Below are 18529 nucleotides of genomic sequence, written 5' to 3'. Positions count from 1 at the left end.
AGAGAGAGGGGGAAGCAGGCTCCCCACTGAGTAGAGAGCCCGATGCGGGGCTCGATCCCAGGACCCTGGGATCATGACCTGAGCTGAAGGCAGAGGCTTTAACCCACTGAGCCACCCAGGTGCCCCAACAGCATACATTTTTAAAACATAGTTACAACATCAAAAGGATATGCATTAAACACATTAGAATTACTGATGATGAAGAGAAAGGAGAATGGAAGTGAGTAATGGAGATAAAGGAGAATACATACAAATGAATAAATTTGAGAGGAACTTTGAGCAGATCAGTGATCAAAGTAATTAAATCAAAGACCTGGATTTAAGACCCCAAAAAACAAAACAAACAAGCAAACCAACAAACAAAGCTTGAGGGATTTATTACAACTAAACCATAAAACAAATCTCACCTCTAACATCATTGTTATAGGGTCCCCCAATCTGTCATAGGATATACCCCGTGGCTTTGGAACAATGAATACAAGAGGAGCTATCAATGAGCCTCTGGAGCAGCAGCAGCAAAGAGTTTAATACTCAAAAGAGAAGCATGGAGTGCCAGCAGGACCCCCAGAACATACTGGAGTAGCAGCATCTGGCAGGGGCTGGGGCTAAGGAGCAGGAGAAGACAAAGCCTATTTTGTGCTGCAGGAACAATGGCATAGTAGTGTGACTATCCAGCTTAAATACTGGAGCCCGGTGGAGCAGGGTCAGGGGCCACATGCCCAGTGAAGAAGCATTTCCACAGGCAGAAAAGAATTGGACTCTCCAATAGAGTTTGGGAAGAATGCAGCATCTCTGGAGGCAGTGTGTATACCCTATCAGATCCCTTTGGAGATACCTGGAAATGACTGGTAAAAACTACAGGGGGGAAGAAAGGAGTCTATAAAACACAGGTATCTCTAGCTTCACTTACCTAAGGACATCTAGATTATAAATAGTGAAAACAAAAGGTCGATGCATAAAGGAATATACTTCAAGTGACCAGAAAAATCCCCTACATTAAATTTCTCATTTTATGATGATGTTCTTGGTATAAATGAGGCATTAATCCAATTGAGTAAATGTTGCCATTAATTTGGCCTAACCTTTTCAATGAGATGTGAAATGCAGCTATTATAAGAAAAGTCCCAGCAATGAGTTTGTTGAAAATTGCAGGAATGGGAGAAGCGGAGTTGAGGTTTTGTGACAAAAATAAATGAATGGAAACTGGGGTCGGTGTCCAGATTGGCACTTCAGAAAGGAAAGAGGGAGAGACAGCATCAAGTCACACTGTAACAAAAAATGATCGTATGAATCCATTTGGTATGTCAAAGAAAATTAAGAAGGGATCTCAAAATTACACCGTGGCTGAAATCTTCAGTGACAGGAGGAATAGTCCCATCATTAATACTAACATGAAAACAAAGAATAGAGGATGCTGGGAGAAAATTTATAATCTCAGGATATGAAAAAAAAATCATCAGTATCAGGTTCAGGACATCCATAAATTGTGGAGATACTTGATTGAAAACATAAGAAAGAGGTGCCAAAGGAAAAGGGGACTTCTATTCCTTAAATATTCTCTGCTACTACAGATAGTGATATTAGAAAGTTAGAAATCTGCCAAATATGTAATTACAGGTGTAATTAAATATATAATGTACTCCTATACAAGTTCAGTATTGCAGGGTCTAATTTATATATATAGAGTAGGGAAAGGAGAATGAGATATAGAATGGAAGACAGATATCACCATAAGCCAACAATTGGATGTCCTTTGGCAAAGAACTTTGCCTCTGACCTTCAATTTTCTGGGCTATAAAATGGAAATGGCACTTATGATATCTCCAGAAATATTAACTACTCAAATGAAATCACATATTTTAAAATGCTTTCTCAGTGGAAATGTGCTATAAAATATTATTTATTTATATTGCTATAAAATGTTCTTATAGTATTTCTTACTCTATTCACTGTATGTGGTAGGACTGACAAATCCTAGGAATGTCCCCCGCATAGCCCCAAGAATATTCAATAAACCAAATCTCAGATGACGTACTATAATTGATGTCACCTGTAACTGTTACAGAAATTACTCTAGTCAAAGAGACCATTGGAAAGAAGAGAAAGGCAAAGTTAGGAGAAGTATTTACACCAGGCAAGCATAAGCAAATAAAAGGTAAATGTCCCGATTCTTGAGCCAAAATATAATAATAAAAGGAGCTATAATTTTTTGCTTTTTTTTTGCAAAATATGACATGCATTTAATTTTGGACCTTTCATTCAAAACCTTAAAATCATATTGACATTTAAAGTTGAACATTTATATTTCAATGGATTTTTGTCTATTCCCGATATGGAAGAAAAACACCATATTTTATAAATGCATATTTTCTAAAGCTGCATTTTTTTTTACCAGACCATATGCTAGGTAATCACTATGTCTCAGGGTGAAGATCAGTAGAACAAATGGTTTTGACAACCACAAATGACAGAAGAAATTACATAGCCAATCTGGAAGATTGTACAGAAATTAATAATAATAATAATAATAATGATAGCAATTTAATTACAGCCAGTTGAATTGGTTAACATATTGATTACACCTTTGAAGCAAAACAGGATGTGACCGAAACACCTTTGACCCATTGCATCAACCCAGTGCATTCTACCTACCTAAAATGCTCATTATGACCCACAAAGTCTTGTTGGGTCTCATCTCTACATTCCCAGTGCTCGTTACACACTAGTATCACCTTTGCCCTCTTAATTCCAGCCACCACGGCCTTCCCTCAGTTCTCCTTGTGCACTATACTCTCTTTGTTCTTCAGAGACTTCAAGCACTGTTTGCCATGGTCTTCCTCCTGTGCTTCACTAATCCTGAGTTATTCTCATCTGAAATCAAGGTCACTTCACTGAAGTTATCCCTCACCCTCGAAACCTGGCCAAATTCTCCTCTTCTTTCATGGTGTTCCATATGTTTCTTCCCAGCACTTATTTTTATGCTTATTAATGTCTGTTTTTCCAACAAAATAATAAAATCTTTAAAAGCAGAGACCATATATATCTTTCTTATTATTTTATCCCTAATACTAAAGCACTTGTGTATAATATATGATTATATTATGCATAGTTAATATATGCTTATATTATATGTAAAGATATATTATATATTATATAATAGTCACATATTAAATAATACATACATATATTAAAGGAAGGACTAAATATTTTGCCTCTGAATGGCAGAAACCTCATACAATTCTCAAACTGTAAGTAAAGTCATTCACTCATTATCTCTAGTAAATCCAAATGTTAAAAATCATTGTGTGGTATTTATTTTGTCAGTCATGTTGAACTAGTTATACAAAATCAAAAGAAGGGAAATCACAAAGTTTAAATTCAAGGGAACATTTAACTCAATTTGTAGAGCACTTAAGGAGAGGCTACTCCATTCACTTCATGTTTACTACCATCTCTGTCACATGTAGTAGGTAAAGATTTCTGTACATAGGTGAGGGCAAAGTTGTCTAGATAAGTGTTTCTTTCAGCTGTGTGTGTGTGTGTGTGTGCATTTGTGTGAAAGACAGAGAAAGAGACAGAGAGAAATGTTTGATAGATCATCTGTAAAAAGCTCTTACAGTGATTTCCAAAAACAATTTGTACTTTCATTTTGTGAAACTCGGAAATTCCCACAGCAGTCAGCACCTAAGAACTAATCAATACCTGGCTTCTTTCCTAAAATCTATCCTGAGTTTCATTATATTGTAGAGCCATGGTGTTCAGGAAAAGGCAAGAAGCCCAGTTTACGGATGGCTCCAGATTTCATAAGGAAGTGAATCGGTAGTGGAATTTTTTTTAAAGGTCATATATGAAGCAAAATTCAGAAACACTTCAACTGAACCCAGTTCCTTGTGGTTTGAAAATAAATAAGGGAAGCCAGCATGGTAAAGTAGGATTTACTTAGAATCACAAGATCTGGGGCACCTGGGTGGCTCAGTGGGTTAAAGCCTCTGCCTTTGTCTCAGGTCAAGATCTCAGGGTCCAGGGATTGAGCCCTGCATCTCGCTCTCTGCTTGGCGGGGAGCCTGCTTCCCCCTCTCTCTCTGCCTGCCTCTCTGCCTACTTGTGATCTCTGTCTGTCAAATAAATAAATAAAATCTAAAAAAAAAAAATCACAAGATTTAAAGATCTAATTAAATCCTTATGTCCACCTCTGTTTTTAAGTTTTTATTTAAATTCCAATTAGTTAACATACAGTGTAATCTTAGTTTCAAGTGTACAATATAGTGGTTCAATGCTTCCACAAAACACCCGGTACTCATCACAGCAAGTGCACTCCACTTCTTAATAGCTGCATGACTTTAAGTACATTTTTTACCTTTCTGAGCTTTACTTACCTTTACGTGTTAAATGGGGAATGTAAAAATGGCCTCAGTGGGTTCTACTTAAAGTTATTAATGCCTACCATTTGTCAAGTCTGTGCTACATACATTTACCTGTAGATTTCATCTTAACTTCTTGCAAAGTGGTATTAAACATCCCCAGCTCACAGTTAGGCTCAAAGAGTTCAAAGTCACACAACTAATAACCACCCAAGTGAATGGTACTGAATGAGATTGCTAGGGATCCATAGCAAAACTATGAAATGTATTTTGCTGCTGACACAGCTGTTGAGATTCAGATCAAATCCCAGCACCCTAGACCAAGAAGTGATCAATTCTCATGACTCAGATCGTGGCCAGCAATATTGCAGCTGTGGTTGGTTGTCATGGGAAGCTCCTCAGTGATTCCTTACCCACCAATGTCAATTCCAGTTTCTTCAAACCTTAGGTAAACTGGGCAGGAACTCTCTCTCTCAGTGTAGATATCATGATAGCCACGGCTATCACCCTTTCACCTGCATGTTGTCATGCTAGAGAAATTTCAGAATTGATTTTTTTTTTTTAATTTGCAGAAAAGGCATGTATGTCTTTTGGAGTTTGAGAGGCTGAGGGGATCATATGTAAAAGTGCTTGGGATTCAGGCATGCCCTCCTCACTATGGTGCTCACCTGCATTTTCACTTTGTCGAGCCCCGTAAAGACAACATATATGACAGGAACACAGATGAGGAGAATGAAAAGTCAGATTCCCTCTGTGGGAAAATAAAAAGGTGTTGTAAAAGTCAATCCTCAAAACTTTTACATAGAAAATATTCAGAGCACGCATCAAACATCTGGCCAAATTTTTAGGGAGGAATCAAGGGTGTAGGAGGGAAAATTCTGGGCTGAATGGTAGAACACCTGGTTGGAAATCTTGGTTGTACCATTTATTGGCTATGTCCTTTTTGTCTAAAGTCACAAAACATAGGCCTGTTTCCTTATTGTGAAATGGCCATATTGATGCCTTCCTAGCCCACCTTCCAAAATGCAGTAAAGCTGACGTAAAATAGCATGAGAGACTGGGGCAACGATATGATTCCCATACTATTGTTTGGATTTTATGTACTGAACTGCCTTTATTGTAGGCAGTATTTTCCAAAACATGTTCTGCAGAACGCAAGTTTTGTAAGAAAAGGGATAGAAGTTATTTTTATAACAAGTTTGTGTTCAAATACGTTTGGAAAATTCTTGGTTAAACACAGTTAACCCCTACTTCAAGACTTCTCAGAGTCTCTAATAGGCTAAGATAAGTCTCCAAAAGGGAAGACTTCAATACTTTGCTAAATTTATTTAACCTCATACGTTTTATCTTCTAGGATTAGTATTACCCAAAACTCATTGTGGAAAATTTAGCTCTTTGAAGAATTAATAAATACCATGTTGAGGTTTGGATTCTCAGGTAAAACCTCTTCTATACATTACAATAATGGCTACCACACACTGAACATTTTCTATGTGCCAAGAACTGAGCTAAATGTTTTCAATCTTGGAATCCAATTTATACTGCTTCATGGTCATTTGAATTGCATGCCTTAACCCCATTTTATAAGCGAGAAAAATGACAGAGAGGTTAAGTAACTTAACCAAACTAATAAATCACAAGGCCAAGATGCAAATCCAAACCAAAGTCCATGCCCTTGCTCACTGCTGAGCACTTTTTTGAATGACTAGCTGAATGAGCCATGTGATCACATGTAAGACAGGTTTTAAACAGCACAAAGCAATCCTCTGGGCATGGACAGAACTTAGGACGGAAGTTCCACTTCTTCCTCTGGCAACCCAGCTCATCTAAGCTTCTAAGAGACATTATTCAGCTCATTGGTCAGAGCCATGGTTATCCCCTCAGCCCAGTTAGGTCCACTTCTATAGCATTTTCTACCATCACCCAGATTTTGGTCTTCAAGCCAGACCTCTTCTCTCTATTGCTGTCAGTGGAAGACATTGGCTGGAGCAGAGTCTACCACCTTAGAGTGGCCTGACTAGGTCTTTCTCTTTCTGGTCTTTTATACAGTCAGTCAGAATGTGCAGGTAGGCTGCTGTCTGTTCCACATAGGGCAAATAACAAGAAATGCTCAGAGAAACCTCAAACCTATGCCAAGTATACTTTCCAGAGTTGAGAATTATAGAATTACATTTGGTTTTTAATTTCAATATTCTTCTTCAGCAGGAATTCCCATGCAACAATATCAAAAGTAGGACCCTATTTGACAAGTAACCATGACATCATCAAAGTACAGTAAAAAACCCAGCAAACCTCCAAGAATATTCAGATAAAGATTGATCTTTCAAGAATCTTTCAAGAACTGGGCATCCCTCAATGATAATTTAAATACAGAATTTCAGGATTTCAGCATTTTTGGACTTTTTTTTTCCATTTTATTTATTTTTTCAGCGTAACAGTATTCATTGTTTTTGCACAACACCCAGTGCTACATGCAAAACGTGCCCTCCCTATTACCCACCACCTGTTCCCCCAACCTCCCACCCCTGACCCTTCAAAACCCTCAGGTTGTTTTTCAGAGTCCATAGTCTCTTATGGTTCGCCTCCCCTTCCAAATTTTTTTTTTAAATAAACATATAATGTATTTTTATCCCCAGGGGTACAGGTCTGTGAATTGCCAGGTTTACACACTTCACAGCGCTCACGATAGCACATACCCTCCCCAATGTCCATAGCCCCCTCCCCCTCTCCCAATCCCACCTCCCCCCAGCAACCCCCAGTTTGTTTTGTGAGATTAAGAGTCATTTATGGTTTGTCTCCCTCCCAATCCCATCTTGTTTCATTTATTTTTCTCCTATCCCCCTAACCCCCCATGTTGCTTCTCCATGTCCTCATATCAGGGAGATCATATGATAGTTGTCTTTCTCCGATTGACTTATTTCACTAAGCATGATATGCTCTAGTTCCATCCACGTCGTCGCAAAAAGATCAAAAGCTTTTGCACAGCAAAGGAAACAGTTAACAAAACCAAAAGACAACTGACAGAATGAGAGAAGATATTTGCAAACGACATATCAGATAAAGGGCTAGTATCCAAAATCTATAAGGAACTTAGCAAACTCAACACCCAAAGAACAAACAATCCAATCAAGAAATGGACAGAGGACATGAACAGACATTTCTGCAAAGAAGACATCCAGATGGACTATTTTTAACACATAAAAAGCAATCTAATTTTATTCATCCAAATCAACTTGATTATTTCTATAGTAAATTGTTTAAGGAAATGGTATGATCCATAAAACCAGATAAGTCAATATTATCTAATTTCCTAAAACATGCCAAATTTATCTTTGATCTCATCATAAAATTAAAAGTTTATAATTCAGTTGTATAAGAAAGACACCAAGTGTAGAATTACTTTATTACTAGAGTTGATCCCTTCCTGTCAAAGAGCTTTGATGAGTAGTTTTCATATTTCTATTTTGTTTTATTTTTTAAGATTATATTTATTTATTTGACAGAGAGAGAGAGAGCACAGTGGCAGAGGGAAAGTGGGATGCAGACTCCCTTCTGAGCAGAGAGCCCGACACGGGGCTCGATCCCAGAACCACAAGATCATGATCTGAGCCAAAGGCAGATGCTTAACCACCAGAGCCACCCAGGCGCCCAGTAGTTTTAATATTTTTAAAACTGAAAAACACTTTCTTCAGATATTTTACAAACAGCTCAATGTATTAAGCAGAACGAAATAGAATCTGTGAGAAGCAAGAGAAAAAGTCTAGAAAAGGAGTCTGTTCAGAACTTCCACCTACCGGGACACCTGGGTGGCTCAGTGCATTAAAGCCTCTGCCTTTGGCTCAGGTCATGTTCTGGGATCGAGCCCCGCATTGGGCTCTCTGCTCGGCAGGGAGCCTGCTTCCCCCCCCCCCCTCCCTCTGCCTGCTTCTCTGCCTACTTGTGATCTGTCTGTCAAATAAATAAATAAAATCTTAAAAAAAAAAAAGAACTTCCATCTACCAACTTCTGCAGATGAGGTTCAAAGAGAATCCCTAGGGAATTAATACAGCACTGTCTACAAACCACTAGTCTATGTTTCAGACAAAAATTGAAGAAAGGTGATTTTTCTCCACTATTTAAGCTCATAGGTAATACATGGATAAAGCCATGAAATCAAGAAAGAAGAAAGAACTGTATAGTAGGAAGGGATCATGATAATCATAAAATCTAATGTTCACCAATTTTATTAATGAGGAACAGGCACAGAGAATTTAACTCACTTAGCCACTATCACACAGCTGATTGGTGGCACTCAGGAATAAAATTACTGCCTCCTGACACAGTCTGATGCTCTCCTAAGACACAACATAGATCTGCATAAATCATTTGGAGGTGGCATATTTTTGCTAAAATGCTTTAGCATAGGTTACCATGAGACATTCTTCATTCTGAGACACAAGTATAATGTCTTCAGTAAACTAACATAATAATCAATATATACTTAAGTATCTTGAAGTCTCTTCCTGGTGTTCTGCACCGAAAAAGACCCAGAGGGAATCTATATAGTATTCATCCTTGCCTCAAGTGGGGTAGCCATTGTCCAGTTGAACATGCTTGTCATTAGTTTTTTCACCATCCAGAACTCATGTTGAGTAACAATTACCCAGCAGGTGATCCTGTCACAGTTCAAAGGTTAAAATTTTTTTATAATTGAAGTATTTAAAAATCAAGGGTCATAGCAAGTTAATATTCTCAGCTTATTCTGGAATGTTCTAAATAATCAAAAAATGTTTCTGACGATAATGGCATTTTTCATGAGAACACTTCCCTTTTCATGTATTGTACTTTTAGGGTACTTGAATGAATATTTTCATTCACATGTCCCCTCACATTGTTTCTGCTACTCTTACGACAGGAGTACTTTGTTACATCAGTCCTGGAAAACTAATGCAATGACCCTGACGAGACTTGTTTGATTAGGTAGATCCATATTAAATGTCATTTTTACATCAAAAGTAGTCAAGTAAGAGTAATTTCATATGCTTAGCCTATATGTGGTAGCTATGTAGCAGCAATTTCATTTTATGGTTTATTATCTACAAAAGGCTTCACGATTCAGGAAAAAATCAGCAAACTTTAAATCACACAACTGTAGTTCTTACATAAGGACATCTTGAGAATGCAAAAATGTGCTCTACTGTATTGTTGTACACTTTTTTTTAAAGTATCTGGTTTGTCCAGCACCAAAGAAATGTATCTATAATTCTGCATTATCTATAGCTTTATTTCTGAGCTACTTGCTTTAACCAGTTTCATAGAAAGAAAGAGGTCTTTTTCCTTTTTTTTTTTTAGATCTGATCTCATGATTTATCTTTCTGATCACTGATCTTCCCCTCCTTTCCTCTCCTTTACCCATGGAATTTGGAATTCTCTCTCTCTCTCTTTTTTATTTTTTGTTTAATCTGAAAATATCTTCATTTAAGACTATCTAGTATACTGAGTTTTTTGACTATTTAGAACTCTGTAGTATAAAATAATGACATCACATAATGCGGTGAATGGTAGATATATAATTTAGTAAGAATAAAGTCCTTAGGATGTAACTACCACAGGAGAGTTTCCTTGGGAAAGTAGGACTGCCCATACAAAATCAACTGTACTTTTCAAAGGTAGAATGACCAAGATTTATGCAGACCATATTGTTATAGCTCTAGACATGTTACTGTTCCCAGTAGTATGCAATGACAAATTGCAATATCATTCAACTTAACCAGCTGCAAATTAAACTGGTTTTGAATAAATAAAGAAGAAATTGGGGCATCCATTCATTAACATTTATGATTTACTGATAAAAATGGGAAGGAACATATAGACCACTTTCTAAGATTTGCTGAAATACTCCTAAAGAAAGTGACACATCCTTTAAAACCCATTACAAAGACTAACCAAACTTAACGTTAAGGATGTTTTCTTTGTCTCATCCAATTCCCTCAATTCGCAATTCAAGCTTGTTTTAGGCAGCCTGCTCTTTCTCATGTTTTAATTGGTGTTCACAGAAGATGCCATCTTAACATGGATTTTGAAGGGACCAGAGTTCCACTCAAGAAAGTTTGGAGGTGTGACTAACATAACGCAATATAAATAAATAAATAAATAAAAACTAAAAAAAGAAAGTCTGGAGGCCTGAATGTTAAAGGAGAACTTATTAGGAAAAGTGAAAACAGCAAGATTGTGTTTGTGTTGCACGATAATAAGATGAGAGAATAAATGGTCAGGAACATCTGAGTGCCTGGGTGGCTCAGTGGGTTAAGCCATGGGCTCAGGTCATCATCTCAGAGTCCTGGCATCAAGCCCCACATGGAGCCCCACATCAGGCTCTCTGCTCGGTGGGGAGCCTGCTTCCCCTTCTCTCTCTGCCTGCCTCTCTGCCTACTTGTGATCTCTCTCTGTCAAATAAATAAATAAATAAATAAAGTCTTAAAAAGGAATAAAATAAATGGTCATAAACATCTGATGTGAGAATCATTATGCTCCTCATGAACTTTACAGGAAATGTTTCCAATTTTTAAAATATTTTTCTCCATGATATCTTTTTTTTCCCCCATTTTATTTATTTTTTTCAGCATAACAGTATTCATTGTTTTTTTACAACACCCAGTGCTCCATGCAAAACGTGCCCTCCCTGTTACCCACCACCTGTTCCCCCAACCTCCCACCCCTGACCCTTCAAAACCCTCAGGTTGTTTTTCAGAGTCCATAGTCTCTTATGGTTCGCCTCCCCTCCCCAATGTCCATAGCCCCCTCCCCCTCTCCCAATCCCACCTCCCCCCAGCAACCCCCAGTTTGGTTTGTGAGATTAAGAGTCATTTATGGTTTGTCTCCCTCCCAATCCATGATATCTTATCGAAGGAAACAATGTTAAACTATCTTCCCAAGGAAAAAATTTGCAAAATGCTATTAAGTACAATCTAAAAAGCATGTGCCTTGAAGATTCTTTGAAAGCAGAAGGGATGGAAATTCTACAGCTGGCCCAGAAGCAGTTAACTTGTGATTTCTTCAACACTCTAAGTTTTTTTGCTTGTTTGTTTTCGGTATGTCCTATATGTCTTACTTCCTAAAATGTGATGGAAACTTTACAAGTACTGAAGTCTCCAGAGACAAAGGAATTAGTTTGGAAGGACAGAAATTGAGGTTTTTGATCAGAAAACAGGCCAAATTAAGGTTTCTAGAAAGAAGTGAATCTTCTATTTTTTAAGAATTGTTCAAAAATTGGAATTTCTAAGGAACAAATATTTTTGAAATTGTTGGTCTATGGAGTAGTAAATATAATTTTCCTTCATTGTTTTGTCATAAAAGCAATGCTCTTATTACCGCATAAAAATTGTCTTATACAAAATGACTGTTTTGAGCACTCATTATATTAAAAAAATATACACATGTATCTTTATTTTTATTTTTTTAAAATATTTTATTTATTTTATTTGACAGAGAGAGGTCACAAGTAGGCAGAGAGGCAGGCAGAGAGAGAGGGAGAAACAGGCTCCCCACTGAGCAGAGAGCCCGATGCGGGGCTCGATCCCAGGACCCTGAGATCATGATCTGAGCCGAAGGCAGAGGCTTAAACCACTGAGCCACCCAGGCGCCCCCACATGTATTTTTAAATCTTAACCTTCAAATAGCTCTGGGAAGCAGATTCTTATTCACTTAAAGAATGATAAATTGCAGGACCACAGAGATTAAGTAAGTTGAACATGGTCATAAAGGCAATGAGTGACCAAACTCTGATTCAAATCCCATTGAATTGGTCTCATTCCCACTCTGAGAGCAAGCATACTTGGATTAAGTTAGGTTTCTAGAGGATCCTCAAAAAATTAGAAATTGAACCACCATATGACCCAGCAAGTCCACATCTAGGAATAGATCCAAAGAAATGAAAATAGTAAGATATCTGCACCTCCATGCTCATAGCAGCATTATTTGCAATAGTCAACACATGGAAACAACCTAAGTGTTCCTCGTTGGATGAAGGATAAAGAAGTTGTGGTATACACACACACAGTGGGATATTATTCAGTCATAAAAAGGAAATCCTATCACTTGTGACAATATGGATGGACCTTGAAGGCATTCTGCTGAGGGAAATAAGTCAAACAGAGAAAGACAGATACTGCATGAATTTACCTGTATGCTTACATATAGAATCTAAAAACAAGCAAGTGAACAAAATGAAAAACACAACAGACTCACAGAAAAACAGATCAGATTTCTGGTTAGCAGGGGTGGAGGGTGGGCGAAGGGGAAAATGGAGGAAGGTAGTCAAAAGGTACAAACTTTCAGTTATAAGATAAATAAATAGTAGGGATGTAATGTACAACACGATGACTGTAGCCAACACTGCTGTATGGTATATAGGAAAGTTGTTAAGAGTAAATCCTAAGAGATCCTACCACAAGCATAATCATTCTCCCTATATTCTTTTCTTCTTTCTTTTCTTTTTATTGTATCTGTATAAGAAGATATATGTTAGCTGAGCCTATTGTAATCATTTCACAACATATATAAATCAAACCATTATGCAATAGTCTTAAACTTATACAATAATGTATGACAATAGTTTCTCAAAAAAAAAAAAACAGGAAAAATGTCAGATCTCCACACTTACATTTCTCATATTATATGAACATATTAAAAATACTCAGCCTGTGAATAAGAATGTGTTAGTCTTGTCCCTTGAAATCTTTATTTTTAGGGGCTCTGTTTTGCAATGAATGAGCATTTTCACTGTCAATATTCCAAAACTTTAATTCTCAGTACACTAATTTACATGGTAATTTTATTCCAGTTTCTATTTTGTTTAATTTGACAAGAAAATTCTAGTACTAGTACAGTTTACATTAGAACCCATCTAGGAATACAACTCACCATATTGATAGCCTTAAGCATCTACTGACATGGTAAAGCATGGCTTTAAACAAATATTAGACATAAAATCCAAGATATATCATAATGAAGGATGGTAAGAGGCTTTGTTCATTTATTGGTAGGAAAAACAGGTGGTGTTGGTGAGACTGAATATCAGGAAGGAAAACAAGAGTGTTGTACTAAATTAAATAAGTAAACCTTGAAAATAATTATTATAAGTGTGTGTGTGTGTGTCTGTGTGTGTGTAAAAATGATAACTGTCAGCTTCGGTAAGGGAATGGGTAAAATTAATATTTTAAATACTGTCAATGAGAATATAAATTGCTTTAATGTCAATTTGAATATAAGTTATTTCACGGCATACACCCAGGCACTTAAAAATATTTGGCGTAGTCTTAAAATATTTAAACTTTTTGACCACATAATTGAATTTCTAAAATTTCTTAGGCTAAAGATAATCAAAGATGTAGATAGCACAATTTTGCTGCTCATGGTATTATTTTGCATAGCAAAATATTAGACACAATTTTATGTCCCACAGTAGGGCAATGGCTAAACGTCACGCTAGAGTCATACAATAGATAATTGTGCAAAAACTGAAAATTATATTTCACAAACATTTGATGACATTATGAGGAGCAGATATAAAATCACCTGTAGTAGGAACTCAATTATATGTGCATACATGCTCATAGAGAAAACAGAAAAATACCAGAATATCGATAGTGGTTATCTCTGATAAAGCTTATTTTCTTCTTTATTGTTGTCTATTTTTATTTCAGAGATTTGTGTGACTAGGTACTGTATTTTAACAAAAATAAATCATTTTTAAAAACTGGGAAATTGTTGGGAGGTGGTGCCCATGGAGGTTAAAGTGGAAAACTCAACACCTCACTGGGGTGATTCTAAGGAAAACAACACCCAGCCTGAATGCACATCCCCACAAGTATAACTGCTCACGTACACACTCAAGGGCATTGCCTGATACCAGATGGCGCTGGAGCACTTTGCACATGCCTGGTTAGAGAGCTTTTGTAGGAAATTATGCCATAGGGATCATGATGATTATATTCTTTCTTATATATGTCATCCGAATTTTAGTTGTAGGATGTGATCTAAGTAGAGCTAATGGACTGGGCAGAGTGTTTCTAAGAAAACCTCACTTGCATTTTTAGTTTGAGATAAATCTCTTACGTGTTTTTATACATTTTTAACTTGCACAACAATCTATTTTACGAATTGGAAAGACGAAGCTCTTAGAGACTTGATGATTTGTCTACATAACCGCAGTGAAAGCAGGTCAGATTTAGAAGGTCTGTACTCTTTCTACTACATATACTGAGGTATGGCCTTGTCAGAATATTCCATGGCATTTAAGCGGCACTTGCACTTAGTGTAAGAAACATTATTATCATCTTAGTGCCTAACTTTTGAGAGAAACCAAACTGACAATGACCCATTTATAAAGTAAAATCGGGCCAACCTAAGATAGTCCTCCCACTCCGGACAGCACCAAATGTGTTGTCGAGCAGACGTGTAGAGCAGGAGAGGTGTTGAACCAACTCATGTGCGCAAATGAACAAAGGCAGGCTCAGTCACTGCCTTTGCTTTTGTTTCATACATGCAAATAAAGATAAAATATATTAAGACTTAAGGTAATAATCACTCAAAGCCATTTGCATTTTACCTCTGTAAACAGAGAGAGGATTAATATAAAAGTATACACAGTTGTTATTTATATTTATTTATTTATGCCCACAAGTTCGTGGTAGACATACAGATACATCCCAAAATCCTCACACGCAAATAAGAGAAATAAAATACACAAGATTGACAGAAGGGGAAAGATAGGTTAGATTCGCCTTGGAGAATTCTGCCCATTTTCTTATACCCAGTGGGACTCATTCCAGGTGGCAATTCAAAGCTGTATTTATCATTTTAGAAAAATCACAACAAAATCCCTGCTCGCTGATTTTTTTTGTTGTTGAAAAATCGTCCTGTATTTTTTTTTATTTGTACCAAATAAATGAATATACAGCACATGAAAGAGCCGCGAGGTCTAAATCCACTATTTTAATCAACGCTGAATAGCAGCACTGGGCTTATTCCAAGGAAACGTATTGTTATAGTTGACAACCTTCTCCAACTACTCTAGAATGTTATTTTAAAGGCCTCAGGAATTAAAATTAAAACAAATGCTTTAAGCCTTTTCAAAACTCTGTCCCAGAAAATAAAAGCCAAGTGCCTGCTCTCCAGAGCATTATGGAGAGATGCATTTGGCTGAGGTTGAAATATCTCTTTAACGTGGAGTGATGGGAAAAGCTATGACTGAACAATGGTAAATAACCCTCCTCTGAAGATTAAAAAAAAAATGGGGTTATTTAACCAGAAATACCCATTCTAAAATAGAAAATGACCCTTATGCATTTAAAATCATTGTATATAACATTTAAAAGATAATTTGGCACATACAGCAGTGTGAATAAATAAAATTAAGTGTCCAGGTCTCCTTTAATACTTTTTTAATAGAATAAAACAAAGCAAAACATGACCCATCTCAACCAACTGTTACTTTCATTAGTTTCTTTTCAAGAGCGATAGCTTAAAAAGGCAATCTCAGGAAGGTTGCTTTCCTTTGATAGAATTCTGAACATTTATGTAAATATAAATGGTAATTTTTTGTGTTAAAATAGTAACATAATTGAAATTTAAAGTGTTCAATATACATAAAAATGAGTTACCTTATGATTCTCCCATTTTTTTCCATTTGTACTTTAATACTTTTTTTTTTTTTAAAGAAATAGGTTTAAAATATATTCATTTGGGAACTGGATATAAAGTTCTGAAAAATTGTGATAACTTTTCCCTATGAAAATGTTTGTGGAAATGATTTTATTAGGAAGTCCAAATGGGTTATCCTAGACTAGCCTGATGCTTTAGAGATGAGTAAACAGAGGTTCCCCCCCAAGTGAGGAATCAGATGTCATACCAGGGTTCTGCCTTCTCATCTAGGACTCTTTCCCTTCCCACACTGACCTCCACCTGAACAATAAAGGTTAAGGAAAATGTTAGTTAAATTGACTCCAGTTTTAAAAATTATTAAACTATGAAAGGGTAAGCTTTTTGTTCGTTTCCGTAATACTTCCTGCCACGCCCAGTAGTTATGAGCTGAAAAAAACATGTCTTCATGCAAGTTCATGAGAGAGACATGCTGTAGACCTAAAGCAAATAAAACATGCATTGTTTCTTTCCAGGACTTGAGCTAGAGACAAAAACTTAAAAAGGCACCAATGTGCTTTTTACTCTTTATTCATTACAATGACATACTGAAATAATAGAGGTCAAAATGCTAACATTTTCAGAAGACTTTCCTCAATGGAGTGCATTAAATTGATGTTTCAAGGTTAGTAAAATATGAAGTTGTTTTTGTTCATATGGGAGACTATAATATCTTCATGATGTTTTTAAGACACTCTAGATAAAATATAAATCAAAGTGACCATCTCAATAGAGGACCTAGGAAATTACTTATTGGCTGTGACTATTCCATCATAATTAATGAGACTCTTCTATTACAATTAGACATTATTCAGTGGTTAACATGCCAATACAAATATTATCCCATCTTCACTGCTTTATTCACCTATCTGATCAAGTAACAATGGCTTATTTAGTTCCACATATAAAGCTTTCAGAAAGAAGGATATGGGATATTACTCACTTGTTTTTACATTTCACTCTCAAAGAGTAAAATGGAAAATTAACTTTGTATTTTTGTTTGGAGAGGACTAGAGAAGAATGATTGGCGCTCTTAGCACAGGAAGCCCATTTGGCTCTTTTATTTTCCTCTAATTTTTCCATGAGACGGGGATAATTGTAGGAAGCTGGGAATAATAGCACAGAACCTCCGAGATGTCTAGTGTTTAAACGTATTTGAAGCAGAACTCTTTCTCAAAGAAAATCTTAAACAGAGCTTCAATATGGAACAATGGGAAGAGTCCAGCTTCTGTCTCTAAGGTGGATAGGGAGAGATCAGAATCCTGGGAAATCCAGCTCCCCATCTCTCCACCCTGCCCGGCCCCTCGACACAGCCCCAGGTCTCAGTAGAACACAGCTTTAAAAGCATGGTTGTGAATGATACAAAAGACTAGGAGAAGAGTGAAGGAGTTGGTCAATGAGTGTCATCACCTTGCTAGGTTAATCATGGTTGTGTGTGATAGATAAACAAGTCTGCAGGAGCTCTGATGCACTGAGACAGGAATTTGAGCTCAAGCGGCTAAGAGCTTTTGACTAAACCTAGAACTGAAAATGAATTCATGAGAAACATTCTAAGTGATGTACATACACATTATCATGGTTACATTATACAGAGAAAGAAGAACAATGAGAACAGAAATTATTAGCTACTTTAATAGTTGCTCTATATGTCTCTCTAGTAATAAAAAATATACCTCTTTTTTACAATTATGTGTTTGGAAATTATTGTGTCTAGAAATAATTGGATGGGGGGAAATAAAGGCCTAAGATCTTATTTTGCAAATACTTTGAGTCAGTAGACTAATAAAAGGCCAAGCTATAAAACTAAAAATAATATATGTTGTTGAAGAACCAATCTTTATACTCATTTTAAATAATTGATGGGAATATGAAGTTCTTTCCTGTTAAAAAAAGAAAGTCTTTTCCACATTAGGAATGAGTTATATTAATGAAATGATTAATATACTTACTAGATTTGATTTGGATATTGGTATATTAGCCCATATATTTAGATCTTAAGAGGACCTTTAGTATGTTTTTTTTTCCTGCCCCTCTCCCCCCAAGAAAGTGGAAGAGAAGCTGTGTTCTCCAATATCCATTCTCCTTTTTTCTCTTTTTCTAATTTTAATTTAATGACCAGGACACATGGCCACTTGCCTAGGGACTGTTTTTCCCATTGTCCCTTGCAGTCAGTAACTATATGCGGGCCAGTGGGGCAATGCAAAAACTATGTGCAACTTCTGGATTACTTTCTTAGAGATAAAGCCGCTCTCCCAGTGCATCCCTGCTTCTCTTATTCTTGGCCAAGAACAGCAGCTGGCATGAATCTTAGACCTAAAGATGGAAGCCACATGTTGAAGATGAGGCAGCCAACTGACCAGTCAGAGTTCTTGGGGACCACACACTTACCATGAGGGAAATCTTCTGTAAAATTCAAGTCCCTGCATTTTGAAGTTTCTTTGTAATAAATCTTTAACCTATACCTTAGCTAATTAAAAATTTGGTGTCAT

General features: G+C 36.6%; 1 long non-coding RNA gene across 1 annotated transcript in view; it reads right to left on the bottom strand.

The window, feature by feature from the left end:
• LOC123946123 overlaps positions 1-18529 on the bottom strand; it is a 92174-nt gene that overhangs the window by 24372 nt on the left and 49273 nt on the right. The window contains exon 2 of the long non-coding RNA XR_006819598.1: positions 5030-5112. This is a non-coding gene — a long non-coding RNA (uncharacterized LOC123946123). The remainder of the gene's footprint in view (positions 1-5029; positions 5113-18529) is intronic.

This window comes from Meles meles, chromosome 7 (genome assembly GCF_922984935.1).
Source record: "Meles meles chromosome 7, mMelMel3.1 paternal haplotype, whole genome shotgun sequence".
Classification (NCBI taxonomy): Eukaryota; Metazoa; Chordata; class Mammalia; order Carnivora; family Mustelidae; genus Meles; species Meles meles.
This window is presented reverse-complemented; position numbering and strand designations above follow the sequence as displayed.